Source organism: Coptis chinensis, chromosome 7 (genome assembly GCF_015680905.1).
Source record: "Coptis chinensis isolate HL-2020 chromosome 7, ASM1568090v1, whole genome shotgun sequence".
NCBI lineage: Eukaryota > Viridiplantae > Streptophyta > Magnoliopsida > Ranunculales > Ranunculaceae > Coptis > Coptis chinensis.
This window is the reverse complement of record NC_141462.1, coordinates 87,951,584-87,967,701: the sequence shown is the minus strand read 5'-3', so window position 1 is coordinate 87,967,701 and position 16,118 is coordinate 87,951,584.

Below are 16,118 nucleotides of genomic sequence, written 5' to 3'. Positions count from 1 at the left end.
TGAGTTTTATATAAATCTCATCACCTCCTCTACCCTTTAGTCTGCAATCAACACAAATCTCATCTCATTTTTATGGGCGGTGGCACTTGCGAGGTTAGCAACACAAATCAACCATCTCAAGTTCTATTATTACACTTAATCTTCTTCTTGACCTTCTTCTTCTTCTGCTTCTTCTTCTTCTTCTTCGTTGACTGTTTACTTAAACATTGGGGGGTTTTCCCAAATGGGTATTACGTTTTAATGTGGCCAATGGTACATCAACTTCAGCGGTAAATACTGAAAAAGATAACGCTCTTAGATTATCAAATTCATTTGAGCTGCTGGAAGAGGAAGGTGAAATAGTGAATGAATTTATTCAAGGTGAGAACAATAATACAGCTACGACGGATAGTTAGGAGGGGTATACTGATTTGAGTGTGTCTGAAGTGAGAACTAATGGAGTTGACTCCGGGGTTCATGGAACTAAAGGTGTGATTAATACCTAGAATGTTGAGATAACTGTATCTCAAGATATTGTATATAGGGACCGAGGGAAGAAGCTAGAAAAGCAATTAGCCCATCAGGTAGTAGGCAGTTACTGAAGCTTGACGAAAAACGGAGGAGACGGAGGGGTTAGCGTCCCCTCACTTGCAATCTTCTTTGAAAGTGACTAATAAAGAGACAGTGTGATAGCCTACTCCCTGGCTTACCCCGAAATGCCTCGTGAAGCTGGGGACTCCGTGGTGACTAGGACCACCCGAAGGCGGTGAACACCACGCGTTAGGAAAAAAAAGGCGGGGGAGTGCAACATCGGTGAGGATGAGTTGGAAGATATTTCAAAGTCACCAAAAATAGATCGGATGAAAAGTGCTTGTTTTGAAATTGATAGAAGGCCGAATGAGGGTTGTCATAGAGAGGTTGCATCAGATAATGAAGATGAAGTTCCTATAAGTTATATTGATACTGATAATGAAGAGTCGAATGAGAATGATGTGCAAAGAAGAATAAAACAGACACCTGAGTATGCTTCGCTTCATTGTGGGTATATAGCTAAAAGCCGTGTGGTTACTGGAAAAATGATAAGAGCCCAAAACTGTAGTTTTAACCCCTTAATAATCATACTGTTAGACCAATTATGTGAATAATAAGTAAGAGTTAATACTGATTACGTGTTTTATGCATTTCAGGCTTCAAAGTCCATTATGTGCGTAAATGTGCCACTTTAGCGAGATAAAGGAGCAAAAGTCGTGTAACTTCCGAATGCCATATCTTTGGACTCGACCACCGGATTGAGGCCTACCTTATGTCAAAACGACCGGCTTGGAAAGAGCTTCGCAATGGTCTAAGCCTTGACCCAATCAGAGGAGCAAAAGTGGACGAAAAGTCTGTGGAAGCCAACTGCAGCTGAAGAGGCCTTTTGGATCGAAGATTAGGTTTTGGGCCCGATTTTCGCCCAAAACATGGCTCCAAGCCCATGCACGATTTTGGATCGGATGTATAAAACAAAAGCTTGACTCTTTGTTAATGGCAGTTAGGTTAGGAAGCTAATGTTAATGAAGTTTAGGGTTAGAAAAAGATAGATCTAGATTAGTTTTTAGATCTAGATCTAGTTTTTACATTCATTCCATTAATTAGTTTCATTCTTTGTTTTAGATTAGTTATTTAAATCATTGAATATCATTCATTAGATAAATAAAATAGTTGTTATTCATGCAATCATGACTTGTTCTTATTGTTTTATTAGATCAATAAAGTTAATTATCTTTATTCACAATCTTAGTTTTAAATTCAGTTTAATTTAATTATGTCTTATTGTTATTATTGTTCTTGTGTTGAGAATGGTAGTATAGAAATTTCACACCAAACACATCACTCTCACCATTGTTCCTTTTGGTTTGATTAGTTGAATTCAATTTAAGTCTTGAAGGTTTAAGAGTGGAACGAATTCCTTACTCATTATATTGCATGAATATGTTTTGAGAGTAAGAAGAATTGATTTAAACGTAAGAACGGTAGGATTACGTATTAGTGTTCTTGTTAGCATTAATATTTAGGATTCTATTGTTTTTTCGGGTTATCAAATGGTGCCGCTGCCATCTTAATCTCGTTCAAGACAAGAATTCAATTGCTTGAATCCAAGGGGCAATCCCCCATTCTCTACCCACCCACCCTTTTAATTTTTCATTCTTGTTTCTTGAATTTTCGAACCGTTCAATCGCTTCAGGCATAGGGGCTGCGGATTCACAGAGAAAAACACTGCGGTGAAGGTATTTCTAAATTTTCGAAAATTCTGAAAATATTCATACATAATATTTACTGTGTTGTTGATTTACTAGAATATTTTCAGATTTTTCAAAGTTGGTTTACTGAAAAAAAAAATACGATCTTTACAGTGCTGCATTTCAGTTTTCACACCGTATGTTCTTGAAAAACAGACGAATAAGGTTACTTAGGAGTTCTAAAAATTCTATAATTTTTACAGGAGTATCTATCCTAATCCAGGAGTTTGTAGTAAAAATTTGATGAGTTTTTATTTGTTTTGACCTCCTAAATAGTAGACTGTTTCCAGTGTGTTTCTGCAGTGTTGAAAAACACTTAATATCTGGAACACCATCCAATAAGGAGAGGTTGTAGACATCCAATTGCTCTAAAATTTTTACAGGAACAACTAGAATCTGTCAGGAGTCTCCAGTAAAAATTTGGAAATTTTGGATTTGTTTTGATGGGTTAACCATTCGGTTGTTTGTATTGTGTCCGAAAACGGTTTCTGCAAACTTTGAGGGCTGTAGAGGGACTTTCACTGCTCCGATCGATCTGAAATTTTACAGGCTACTTGATAGACGTCTTAGCAAATTACTGTAAAAATTTCAGATTTTTTGGAGTACGATAAAAGGCCTAAAACTTGAAAACCCTGGAGCGCGCCTGCGCCCATGTTGAGCGCGACCCGCCCTTATTCACTGTAATTTCAACTTACCTTGAGCGCCCGCGCCCAACCCGCGCCCAACCCGCGCCCAACAAGGAAAATTCATCCGAACAGCCCAATTTTCATAGGTAAATGCATATTTTATTCCTTAAAGTTATTAAGTGTTTCTAACTTGTTAAATACACTTAAATCGCGTGATACAAGACGCTTATTCAAACGCCAGAAAGCAAGGAGGCATTCAGTACTCCTTCTTCCACTCCTCCCTCTTCTCGTCGAGGAGTTTTAATTTAGTATAATCAGGCTTGTTTTTCATAGAAATAAATACAAACGCCTATCTAGAATTTCACACACTACACTTGCATCAATGGCTAAAGAACAAGAGACTCTCTCTCTCGATTTTTATAAAGCCCTAAACGATGGCCCTAAGTCGCATTCTTTCTTGCAGACCTAGTGGGGATTTTTGAATCCCCCTAATATATTTAACTTGTTACCGGGTTTTTCATGGTTTAGACCATGAGAAGCCTTACCAGCACACGCGTAGGATAGACCAAGTTCTCACTACATTCCATCATCCTAGCTGTAAGTCCGACAAGTTAAACTTAGGGGTGTTTCCTTTCACCCTAGCCGACAAGGCGGCGTCTTGGTTAACTGCCCAAACGCCAAACTCGGTGGACTCATGGGCTAATCTTGTTCAATTGTTCATGGAACAATTTTACCCACCACTGAAGACAGATGAAATGCTTCAAAAGATTCATTTCTTCCGCGAGAATCCTCATGAATCCTTTTTGAGGCCCGAATCGTTTCAATCGATCTTCTCATTGAATGCCCACATCATAATCTCTTAAAAGACACGCTTTGTTCGTGCCTTCTTCAAGGGGCTTTTACATTATCATAAGGAGGTTCTAGATATCATGACTGGGGTAGTTTTCTTAGTAAAGGAGCCTCGAGAGGCTTATACATTCTTAGAAGATCAATCTAAGAGGAACAACAATTGGGGAGGTAACGATTCCTCCCGCTCCTCTCCTTCTTTCTTGAGGTTAAACATGATCCCGAAGCTTAAAACTCTTATCGATGCCCTCACTAAAAAGGTAGATGCCATCTCTGCTCAACAACAACCCACTCCAGTCATGAACATTAACTCTACTCGTTGTAAATCGTTTCTAGTCTTGAGCATTCCGACTTCTATTGTCCTCTTGTCTATACACAAACACCACCACAACCATCACACTTCAACCAGCTTAACTCAACATCAAGGACAAGGGAACTTAGGTGACTGTAATAGAGGTTTAGTACCCATAACCCGTAACTATCAACATCAAGACATGAACGCCAACAAGCTTTAATTCCAATACAACCATCTACGCACAAAGTAGTAGTGACCTTGTTGGAGAAACAAAATCAAATTATGCAACAAAACTCCAACTTGATGAAAGATCAAAGATGATCAAAACTCTAATATGATGAAACAAACGATGCAAATGATGCGTCTTTGTGCCAAAAGGTTATTGACATGTCTTCTAACCAAAATAATAACCAAAACCGGGCGTGTTTCCAAGTCAAGCGATTGCCTAATCCTAAGTCAACAAACACCGCCTTTGAAATAAAAAGTATTTACGGTAATGGTAATATAAACCAAGGGGACCTACCAACCACTACCCTTCGCTCAGTATGGTAGTAGTTGATAACCAAGTGACTATGCCTAAAGATTACCCACAAACTAAAAGTGATACCATACCACATACTATAATAGAAATCGAAGACCCTACAACCGTAAGTACCGCTTAAACCACAACCAAAAGGAAAACATTACAAGATCCAATAATAGAAAGTGAAGACCCTACACCTGTAGAGGTTCCAATATGGATACCTAGATGGAAAACGGATAGAGATAAAGCAAAGCCTAATAATACTTTTATCCCTTCGTAAAAAAATAGCGATAAAGCACCATATCCCCAAAGACTAGTTGTGTTTTAAAAACTAGAATTTTGATGAGATTAGGAAGTGTTTAAAAATTTGACTATAAACCTACCTTTTCTAGAAGCTATAAAAAGTCTACCTGGACACGCTTAAGTTTCTAAAAGAGTTGTGCACCAAGAAGAGGAAAACCAACATACCCCACCTAAGTATTCTTAACCGAACAATATCCCTCTTTATCCTAACATAACGGAATTGTTAAGTACAAGGACCTCGGGTCGCCCCATCAGATAATGCACCTTAGGTGATACCTTCATAACAACCGCTTTATTAGACTGGGGCGAAGTGTTAACTTACTCCCTTTTTATTTATATAAACAACTGGGTCTAACAATACTTCAACCAACCAAAATGACTTTGCAGTTAGCCGATCATTCTATTAAGTATCCCAAGGGTGTAGTTGAAAATATTCTTGTTAAAGTTCAGGATTTTACTATCCCGTCGACTTTGTTATTCTCGACACGTAAGTTGCTCATGATTCCATTCCCATCATCTTAGTATGCCCTTTCTTGGCAACCGCCAATGCCCAAATCAATTGTCGGGATGGCTCAATGACTCTTTCTTTTGGAAATCTTTCTGTAGAAGTTAACATGTTTAGACAAAAACAGGGACAACTAGGTTTGCCTATAAAAGGAGAAGTGAAGTCCATTGAGAGTTTTGTACCTCACATTAGTGCGGCTGACACTTTAGTCCCCACACTAGTAGATACCCCTCTTATGGAAGAAGACAAGGATCACAATTTCTACTCCCTAGACGTAGATAACATCGAGGAAGATTTCCTTCCACTTCTTTTGAGTTCTCTCCTATTGACATCCATTCATCTCTCTTTGACGCCATGACGGAAGAAGAATTTTTCGCCTCTATCCCAGGTGATTCTTCTTACCCACCTATTAAGGAATGTCTTGCATATCTCAAAGCCTCGATGATATAGACCTAAGAACACTAGTTGAACACCATTCACCCACCTCACATCCTCATGTCACTCATTCACCTTCCATCACTTAATGTTCCTCGCCCTCTACCTTTTCAAAGAACCATTGAGTTTGTACTTGACCTTGGTGTTTTCTCCTATGCTTCATAACTATCTAAAACCAACTAGTGAAGAAGTAACACCCAAGGACAAGCCTCCTGACACTTTTTTCATTTTTCCATTTTTCCCTTCTCAAAATTATCCACATCCTACGTATCTTCCACAACCATCAATTTTCTTATGTTCATTTACTTGGCATTCCGCCGTGGTAGGAGGACAAAGAAGAAACTCAGACACTCGATTAGGTTTTAGATCTATAAGGCTTTACTCTCATTCCACTAAGCTACATCATAGGAAATCTTGGTGCTTGATTTCGTTTGATGGTGCATTCCATGTTAATTATTTGTGGAAAGACCCACAACTTTTTAGATTATTGATATATGGGAAACCGCATGTAAATACATATATATCACTTTAAGTCTAGGAATCTCGACTTTAAAAGACCTGACGTTTTAAAACAAATTTTACAAACCTGTTTTCAAAAATTTGTTGGGGGGTGGGGTGTTTGGTTTTTTTCCATGCTTGATCACTAAACTTCCTATTCTTATCCCCACCTCGCTCCCTTTAAGAGTAGCTAGATTTCTCTTTGTTTGTTGTTTTTGATGTTGTCTTTTATTATTTTTAGTAGATAGGATGTTACGTTGTTAAATTCAGTAGTTAACTTTGAATTTGGTAGTTAAATGTTGTTTGAATTTCAATTTTAATATAATGTTGTTCTTTTCAAATTGTGCATGGATTTTATTGTTAATCCCACCTTCCGAATTGTTTGGGGTGGTATTATTTATTCTATCATGATTTGTAGAAGATCCTCCATTTTAGAGTTTGTTTTGGAGTGAAGGTTGAGAATATTGTCGTGAATTGGCATACCTATGATTAGATGTGGTGGTATGATGAAATCTAAGAGAGTTTAGAAGTTACTAGTCTAAATCCAAAGATAAAAGATATTAGGGTTGTTATAGAATCAAGAATATGAGTTGTTTCCGTTTTCGGGTTCGAAATTTTATTGTTTCCGAAATTGCCTTAGTTTTTTTTGGCAACTTACCGATTCGCGTTTTAACAATTCAAAACCTATAAAAACTTCATTCATTCTACACTCATAACCCACACTACACCTAACTTCCATTTTCACCTTTCACTCCCACGTTTCCCCGTTTTCGTGCATTTTTCACATTTTAATCAACACCCGAGCCGGCCAGCGCCGCCCGAACGCTGCCTACACTTTGTCAGAAATTTTGTTCAGAGCGCCCCGCTTCAAGGTCACGCGACTTCGCGCTCAAACACTGGAATTCCAAATACCAGAGCGACTCGGCTTCTAGTTGAAATAGCCAAGGCCTCGACTTCCGTGGACCAGAGAAAAATTCCAGTTTTCCGCGGGTTGTTCCGGGTGATTTGCAGCTATTCAGAGCGTAGTTTTGAGATGACATCTCCTACAATAATACCGAACAGTCTTTCAAAGATTTGTTTCAAAGCACTACTTATGGTGCTTGGTTTCATGAGGTGATCACACACGAAGCCGGGAACCGCTTTTATGGTTCTTGCTAGCATTTGTTCTTGGACTTGCCATGCCCGCTGAAATACAAGACCCATGATGCTATTGGGTAGATAATATGCATGTCTACACTTATGACTTTTGCATGAGGCTTATGGGTCCGGCATTTTCCGTAGTAGAGGACCAAGGGACATATAACGTAGCCCTTGGTAGCTTGTCCCCTTAATGTGATACGGTAATGTTCTTTATCATGCTAAACATATTAGGGGAGTGGCATTTTTTCTTCCGCGAATGATGCCACTTTGCGATGTTTTCCTTGCTTTAGCTGAGGAACGCCTGCTATATGACCTTCCTAAGACCTTAATGTCTAGTTTAGCACGAGCCCATAGCATGAGGCATAAGTATCTTCTTATGCCTATATTAGTTTGCCGTATTATACTATGTTTCTTCCCGTTTTTGTGCCCGCTTTCACGGATTTGGGTTGGGGTCGACATTGTGAGACCCACCAATTCTATTATTCGATCTTTCCGCGGTAATGACTTGGCAAGGGTGGAGGATACAACCTCATCAGGTTGCACCTTACACCCCATCCACCAAGTGGCGCTTTTAACAGGTTAGGATCCGTAGATGATAAATGGCGCAAGCTTGGCAAATTATAATGGCATGGCAGATCTTGAAGGAACCTCACTTCTTTATAGAAGAGGAGGATGACGAAAACGCCGGAGTGGAGGTAAGTTTTTAGTTTGATTATGTCGCTTATGTCCCAAGCAATTTAATTCGTTAACCCCATAATGGGTGGAACTCTTATAGAGTTCGCGTCCGCTTTTTTATTTCCTATATTAGTATGTTCTAACCTTGTTTTGCGGATGTTCCGAAATTCACGATTTCCATGGTATTTTTCTACCCTCTTTATTTAAATGCTTTGAGGACAAAACATGCTTTTGTTTGGGGGGCATAGAAAACGTGTAATTAAGACATCCGTTAGGATATAGATATGTATAATGTGCACTTGTTTTCTAGTTAAAATTTCAAAAATTCAAAAAATATAAATAAAAAGTATGCTATACACTTAGGAATATTGGTATTGTTTTGTTTTCTCCATGCTCTTAACAATCTAGAAGTCTCAATGAGTGTTGCATCGTAATAATTATTAGAAACTTAGGTTAATATGTAGGTAATAATCTTTGCATCTATCTATAAATTTATTACATGAGTATCTATGATTGTTAGCAAGTAAGTTTCTCAAATCTAGGCTAGAGTACTTATTCTACAAATCCTGTGAGAATATAGCCTAAAGCCTTATATGAGCTAAAACATTTGAGAAATGACACAAGGGAGAAGTAAAACCGGATAGAGAAATCACACGCCCACTTGCTTGATCACTAAACCATATCCTAAGCGAGAATTTAGGCCCTCTTTGGATCGATATAGCCGTAAATTCAAACCTATGAATTATTTTCCGCTAATTAAGCCCCTCTCGAGCCTTTCTTTAGCCTTCCATAAAACCACAATTCCTTTACCCCGTTACAAAAAACAAAACAAAATAAAAATCAACCTACCCAATTTAGAATAAGTCCGAGAATAGAATGAGGAAGAAAGAAGAAGAGAAAAAACCCGTGGTAAACAAAAAATTAGTTAGTTGTTTCTTGAGAAAATAAAGAAAAGAAGTTTCCATCCAAAGAGAAAAGAAAAAAAAAAAAAAAAAAAAAAAAAAAAAAAAAAAAAAAAAAAAAAAAAAAAAAAAAAAAAAAAAAGAAATAAATAAAAAAACTCCAAAAAAAATAGAATAAAAGGGAGTCAAAGGCCAAAGAAAAGAAAAATATGGCTAAGGATGGAAACAAAGTGTAGAAAAAAGTAAATAACAAGGTTTTCTAGTTACATAATATGAAGACTCTATTATCTCGGACTTGTCCTCTAGAATATCCATTTCCTTCCTTCTTAAACCATCTCCTAATCCCCGCAACACCTAATAAAGACCTCTAGCTCAATTAGGAATAGGTTAGTGTGATATAGTAAGTGGCGATGTGTTTGATCGACCCGGCTTCCTTGTTGTCATTGAGATTGTAAGGTAAAGTGTGCCCACTGCACACCGGAGTAGATGTAAACTTGAGTGGAAAAATCAGAGTGGTTTTGTCTTGACATTTATGTGAGGACCTACTTAAGGACGCTTATTCCGAAGTTTTAAACGGACTCGCTATTACATTTCATAGTATTACTCATTGTTATATGTTTATTTTAGATGATTGATTTTTATGCATATATTAGCTTAGGGTTCATTTGGGTTATTCTTATGTAATTGCTAGAGAGATGTATAGATAGTTGAGCATGAATAAGGAAACAATAGTTTTATTTTCTTAGTCGTTGTAGTATAGATGAAGTTTGTGAGTACCTTCATCGAAAACTCTCACGAGGCTATAACTCGCCCACTAGGGAATTCCTAGTGGTTTAAGGCCTTGTTGCATATGGTCAATGCAATCGCACTCAAATGAAAACGAGAGTAGTTAGAACTCCATTTTGGTCACTTATTCTAATTTCTCATCTTTGCTTGAGGACAAGCAAAAATGTTTGTTTGGGGGTGGTTTGATAAGAGCCCAAACTGTAGTTTTAAACCCTTAATAATCATCTTTGTTAGACCAATTATGTGAATAATAAGTAAGAGTTAATACCGATTACGTGTTTTTATGCATTTGGGCTTCAAAGTCCATTATGCGTAAATGTGCCACTTTAGCGAGATAAAAGAGCAAAAGTCGTGAGAACTTCCGAATGCCATATCTTTGGACTCAGACCTGGATTGAGGCCTACCTTATGTCAAAACGACCGCTCGGAAAGAGCTTCGCAATGGTCTAAGCCTTGACCCAATCAGAGGAGCAGAAGTGGATGAAAAGTCTGTGGAAGCCAACTGCAGCTGAAGAGGCCTTTTTTTGGATCGAAAGAATTGGGTTTTGGGCCCGATTCTCCGCCCAAAACATGGCTCCAAGCCCATGCACGATTTTTGGATCTGGATGTATAAAACAAAAGCTTGACTCTTTGTTAATGGCAGTTAGGTTAGGAAGCTAATGTTAATGGAGTTTAGGGTTAGAAAAAGATAGATCTAGATTAGTTTTTAGATCTAGATCTAGTTTTTACATTCATTCCATTAATTAGTTTCATTCTTTGTTTTAGATTAGTTATTTAAATCATTGAATATCATTCATTAGATAAATAAAATAGTTGTTATTCATGCAATCATGACTTGTTCTTATTGTTTTATTAGATCAATAAAGTTAATTATCTTTATTCACAATCTTAGTTTTAAATTCAGTTTAATTTAATTATGTCTTATTGTTATTATTGTTCTTGTGTTGAGAATGGTAGTATAGAAATTTCACACCAAACACATCACTCTCACCATTGTTCCTTTTGGTTTGATTAGTTGAATTCAATTTAAGTCTTGAAGGTTTAAGAGTGGAACGAATTCCTTACTCATTATATTGCATGAATATGTTTTGAGAGTAAGAAGAATTGATTTAAACGTAAGAACGGTAGGATTACGTATTAGTGTTCTTGTTAGCATTAATATTTAGGATTCTATTGTTTTTTCGGGTTATCAAAAAACATCATCTTAATTCTGATGGATAAGTCAGTATTAGTATGGAATACTAGAGGTGCGGCAGGTGATGATATCTTGCATCACTTGAAAATGTTTAGTATGCAAAAGATTGGAATAGTTTTTCTACTTGAACCTTTTATGGAACAATGGCTTGGGTGGATACCAAAATCAGATTGCCTTTGTTTTGCTCGAATGCACATATGGGGGGAAAGATTTGGGTTATCTGGAACCATTTATATACTTTTTCGCTCATGTCGTGCTTAAATCAGTTTTGGCACTGTCATGTATCGACAGCAGGGATCATTTTAGCTATGGTGACCACGCTAAATGTAGAACGGTGGAGAAAGGAGAACTTTAGGCTGATTTGGCCCCTATTGCTACACAAACTTCAGGAAGCTAGTGTGTGTTAGGGGATTTCAAAGTGGTGAGGTCTCAACATGAGAAAATTGGTGGGAGGCCAGTAGATAGAAAATTGGTGGGAATTTGATAATCTAAGAGCGTTATCTTTTTCAGTATTTACCGCTGAAGTTGATGTACCAACAATATCTACATACAGAGATCGAGAGAATCGAGAGAGAGAGAGTTAGATTAGGGCAATATTTGGGTGGTTTTCCCAAATTGGTATTACGTTTTAATGTGGCGGGAAACCCAACATAAAGGCAAAATGGCCATTATGTAAAATACGAGAGAGAGAGTGCAAGAATTAAATAATGGCAACATTTGGGGGGTTTTCGCAAAGCTAGGTTTAACGTGTTAATGTGGGGGGCAATATTTCATAAGGGTAAAATGGTCAATAGCTAAAATACCAACGTCTGTTACACACAAAATTGACGGAGTGGGGGGCAAACTCAAATGATTTTAAAAATGGGGGGTTTAGTCAAACCGCTACTCATCTGTGGGGGGTTAAGTCAAAATTACCCTAAGAAAAATTGCTGAGGCAATGGAAAAAAAGAAATTGTCACCACTCAATACAACAAAAATATTGTAAAATGGTAGACTTTAGTGTATTTCTTTTTGTCTTCACTTATGCATTTGCTTTAATTGTTTTCGTTCTATTCCAAAATTTCAATCAATGTCTTAAAGTAGATTCAAAACTAATTTCATTACAATAAACAATCAAAATTAGTGTAGAAACACATTCAACAAAATAAATTATCATGGATTTGTTTAACTGGTATAATTCATTACAACCAATATAAATATGTAAAAATATCAAGGAATAAAATGTTTAAATAACATACCAATGAAAATATATTATGAAATATTGGGACGTGAGTATTATTTTTTCCTCTTTTTTTTTTTTTTTTTTTATTTTTCTTACCAAAGAATTACAATAAATGTTTATAAAACTCTTACCAAAAGTATTGTTCTATGAATGAAAATATATATATAAAGAACAATCCGTGAGAAGATATGAGACTGATGAGGTTTTCTTTTTCGTTTTTGGTATGTTACGTACGATACGATGTATGTGTAGGTGTATGTAGGTTAAGTAACAAATCAATATTCATATAAATTGTTTTATAATTATTCTCAATATATATGTAGTAGGTTTTTTTTTTCCAAATTTGAGGGTGAGCCAGGGTGTACCCTGGGACCCCCCTAGCTCCGCCACTGAGTGTGGTGTGTTAAATAATTCTCAAATATTTGTACGTTTTACGTATTAAATGGAGAAATTCCCTATTTAATATTTGTGTGTATTAATTATACTTTTACCTTATCATAAACAGAAAAAATCACAAAAGCCCAAAAATAAATAAATAAAATCAATCACACACAAAAATAAATCTATCTCGACTCATTGTGTTCAAAGCATGTCATGCACGCTACTTAGGTACGCCTAACAAATGTTGTGCACACAACTCTATAAAATCTAACCATCTTCCATTATCGGGGTTTGCTACATTAATTCAAAATTTACGTGTAGGTCTAACTATATTGTGGCCTCTTCATCCGTACGTTCTATCTCTTTGCATACCTGAAAATAGCCCAAAACTGTAATTTAAACCCTTTAATAGTATTTCTATTTAGCCAATTATGTTATTAATAATATAGGTTTATCACTAATTACGTATTTTTTAGTATTTCAGGCTTCGGAGTTGAATAAATGTCAATTCGCTACTAATTAGGCGCTAAAAGGAGCTAAAGTGATTGCTAGATAAGTTCCATGAAGAAAGCCCAAGTTTAATGGAGAAAAAGCCATTAAAAAGCTCAAGTCAAAACTGTTAAGTGAAAGTCAAACCAGATTAGAGAGCTGAAGAAAAGTCAACAGAACTTTAAAAGGCCATATCTTTGGACTCAGCCTCGGATTTAGGCCCATTTTATATCAAAATGACCGGCTCAGAAAACTCTTTCTAATGGCTTAGGCCTTGACTCGATCAGAGCAATATAAGTTAGTAAATATGTATACTATAGTAACACGACCATAATTAGAAGTCTTAGATTCAACCAATTGGGTTATGGACTTGATTTATGGGTCCATAACCTAGCCTAAAAACCATGCACGATTTTGTATCATTATATATGAGAATAAAAACCCTAATAAATAAGCCTAATATCTACTCAACAACGAAAGAATGCTCAAGCAAAAAGACTATTGCTTGCTTTTTTGTTTTCCTAAAAAGGCAAACTCTATCACCTTTCCCCCTATACTTCCCTAACCTTATCTTCTTCTTTTCCTCTTATAGTATCTTTTAGATCTTTCTTCTCCTCCCATACACAAAGTTTTTCTACTACTCCTCTTTTCTGACTTGGAAGTTTTATCCCTTCCTATGTCATCTCCCCTGTAACTTCTTTACGAGCTAACGATGGCTGGTAGAACACAACAAACGGGGGAATGCTCTAGCCTTCCCCCTATGGGGGGGCTTGGAGTGTTCTATTTGGTAATCCCAGATCTCTGAATGGTAATTTGGAATGGATAGAAACGAACCTTGAGCAGGACATAGTTGATGTCCCCTCTGATATCTAAGAGGAAGGAATAGAATGTTGGAAAGACCACCTAGTAGGGTTCTTTGTTAATAAACGCCTACCTTTTCCAGTGGTTAAAAGAACTCTTGATAGAGGATGGAAAACTAAAGCAGGATATGATATAGCCACTGACAAGGAAGTTTTTTATTTTAAGTTTATAGATGAATCTGATAGACAAAAAGTGCTTCAAGGAGGGCCTCTATTTATTGATGGGAGGGTGTTTATCATTAGACCTTGGTCTAAGGAACTTGGCATTCAAAGAAAAAATCTGAGCACGCTGCCTATTTGGGTTAAACTATATGATGTTCCAAAACAATTGTGGAAAATCTAAGCACGCGAGGTATTATCTTCATTGCTAGTAGGATTGGAAAATCCCACTGTTGGGATGAAGCCACACAGAAAAAAGTTCGATTAGACTTTGCTAAAGTGTGCATAGAAGTGCCAGTTAATGCTAAGTACCCAAACTACTTAAGGTTTAACCTGGGTAATGGTAATATTGCTGATGTTGGAGTTGAATACATGTGGATCCCATCCACTTGTGCGATATGCAATAGTGTTGGACATAAGGAAGCTAAATGTCCTAAGACACCGACTTCTGGTACTATAAATGTGATGCGGTGAGCATAACCTATTCTAGTACCTGAAGGTGTGGTCCCAATAGTAGAAGCTCGTAATATTTGGGTTAGGAAAGAGACAAGAAACTCACAAGTGCAAGAAGAACATACTCTAGTACCTAAAGATGTGAACCCTACCCAACAGGTGCAATACCAACATGTCGAGTCTGAAAGTGGTAGGCAAAATGCTATGGTTGTCTACCAAGCTAGAGAGGTACAAGGTTCTGTTGATCAAAACTTGAGTATAATACAATCATGTGAGGAAATGGCAGTGGCACAGGCTACAGATACCATCGTGGCCACCATTGAAACTGCTCCTCTACACGTACAAACTGTACCTGCTATAATCATGGGGACAAATCCTTTTCTTGCTTTGTCGGATGTTAATGAAGATTTGGATGAACAAGTAGTAGAGAACGAACTGACTGCTATCTCTGAGATTGAAGGAGAGCAATATGCAGCAAAGAAAGAAGGGTTCACAGAGATGAGAGATGACCTGAACCCTTAAGACCTAAGCAAGGACTTGATGGATGATTACCAAGTTTTCACTGACCACCTTGTTCCAGAGAAGTTACTGGCACAGAATAAGGATCATTCCTCAGTTGCAACAGTAAGAAGAGAGACAAGATTATAGAAGCAACAACAGCTGAAAGCCATTAACACTAGCAGTTCAACTAGCAGCTCAGGCAAGAGAAAGAGTAAGAACCAACAATAGTCGGCTTCTCGATCAGGCCAAAGTACACGAAAAGGGAAAGAGAAGCCTAAGGGGCAAGGAAAGAACAAACCTCCTTTAAAGTTTTAATGATTAAACTAGGCTCTTGGAATGTTTGAGGAATAAATGACCTTCCTAAAGCTAGTGAGGTAAATAAAGTAAGGTTGGAGAATAAGTTATGTATGCTAGGCTTATTAGAAACAAAGGTAAAGAAAGATAAGTTCGATGCAGTTCGGAATGCTTGCTGCCCATATTGGTCTTACCTTAGTAACTATGCTTCTGATCTTTCTAGAAGAATGTGCTGGGATGAGAGCTTTGTTAAAGTCACTTTATTAAAAGAAACTTCACAATTGATCCATTGTGAAGTTACTATCTTGCTTACAGGGCAAACTTTTGTATTATCACTAGTATATGCAAAGAACTCGAGGAGGGAAAGGCTAGACTTATGGAGAGACTTGATGCATCTTTAGAATAATGTGAATCCATGTACTGTTTGTTGGGACTTTAATAGTGTTTTGTACTCAACAGAAAGGTATGGATGTGAGCCGTTACACCCAAGAGAGGTTGCAGACTTCATGAACTATGTTCATGTGACAGGATTAATGGATCTTAAGTTTGTGGTCAGTCTTTATACATGGGCAAACAAAGCTGATAAACCAGGAAGGAAGTGTACAAAGATAGATCGGTGTCTTGTCAACTTACAATGGGCTACCTCCTTCCGAACTTCTAAAGCAGAATTCCTTCCTGAAAGCGTGTCTGACCACTCACCTCTGATTTTATCATGGTTCCTTGATACTAATAAATTATTTCCCTTTAGGTTCTATAATGCATGGGTCTTGCAT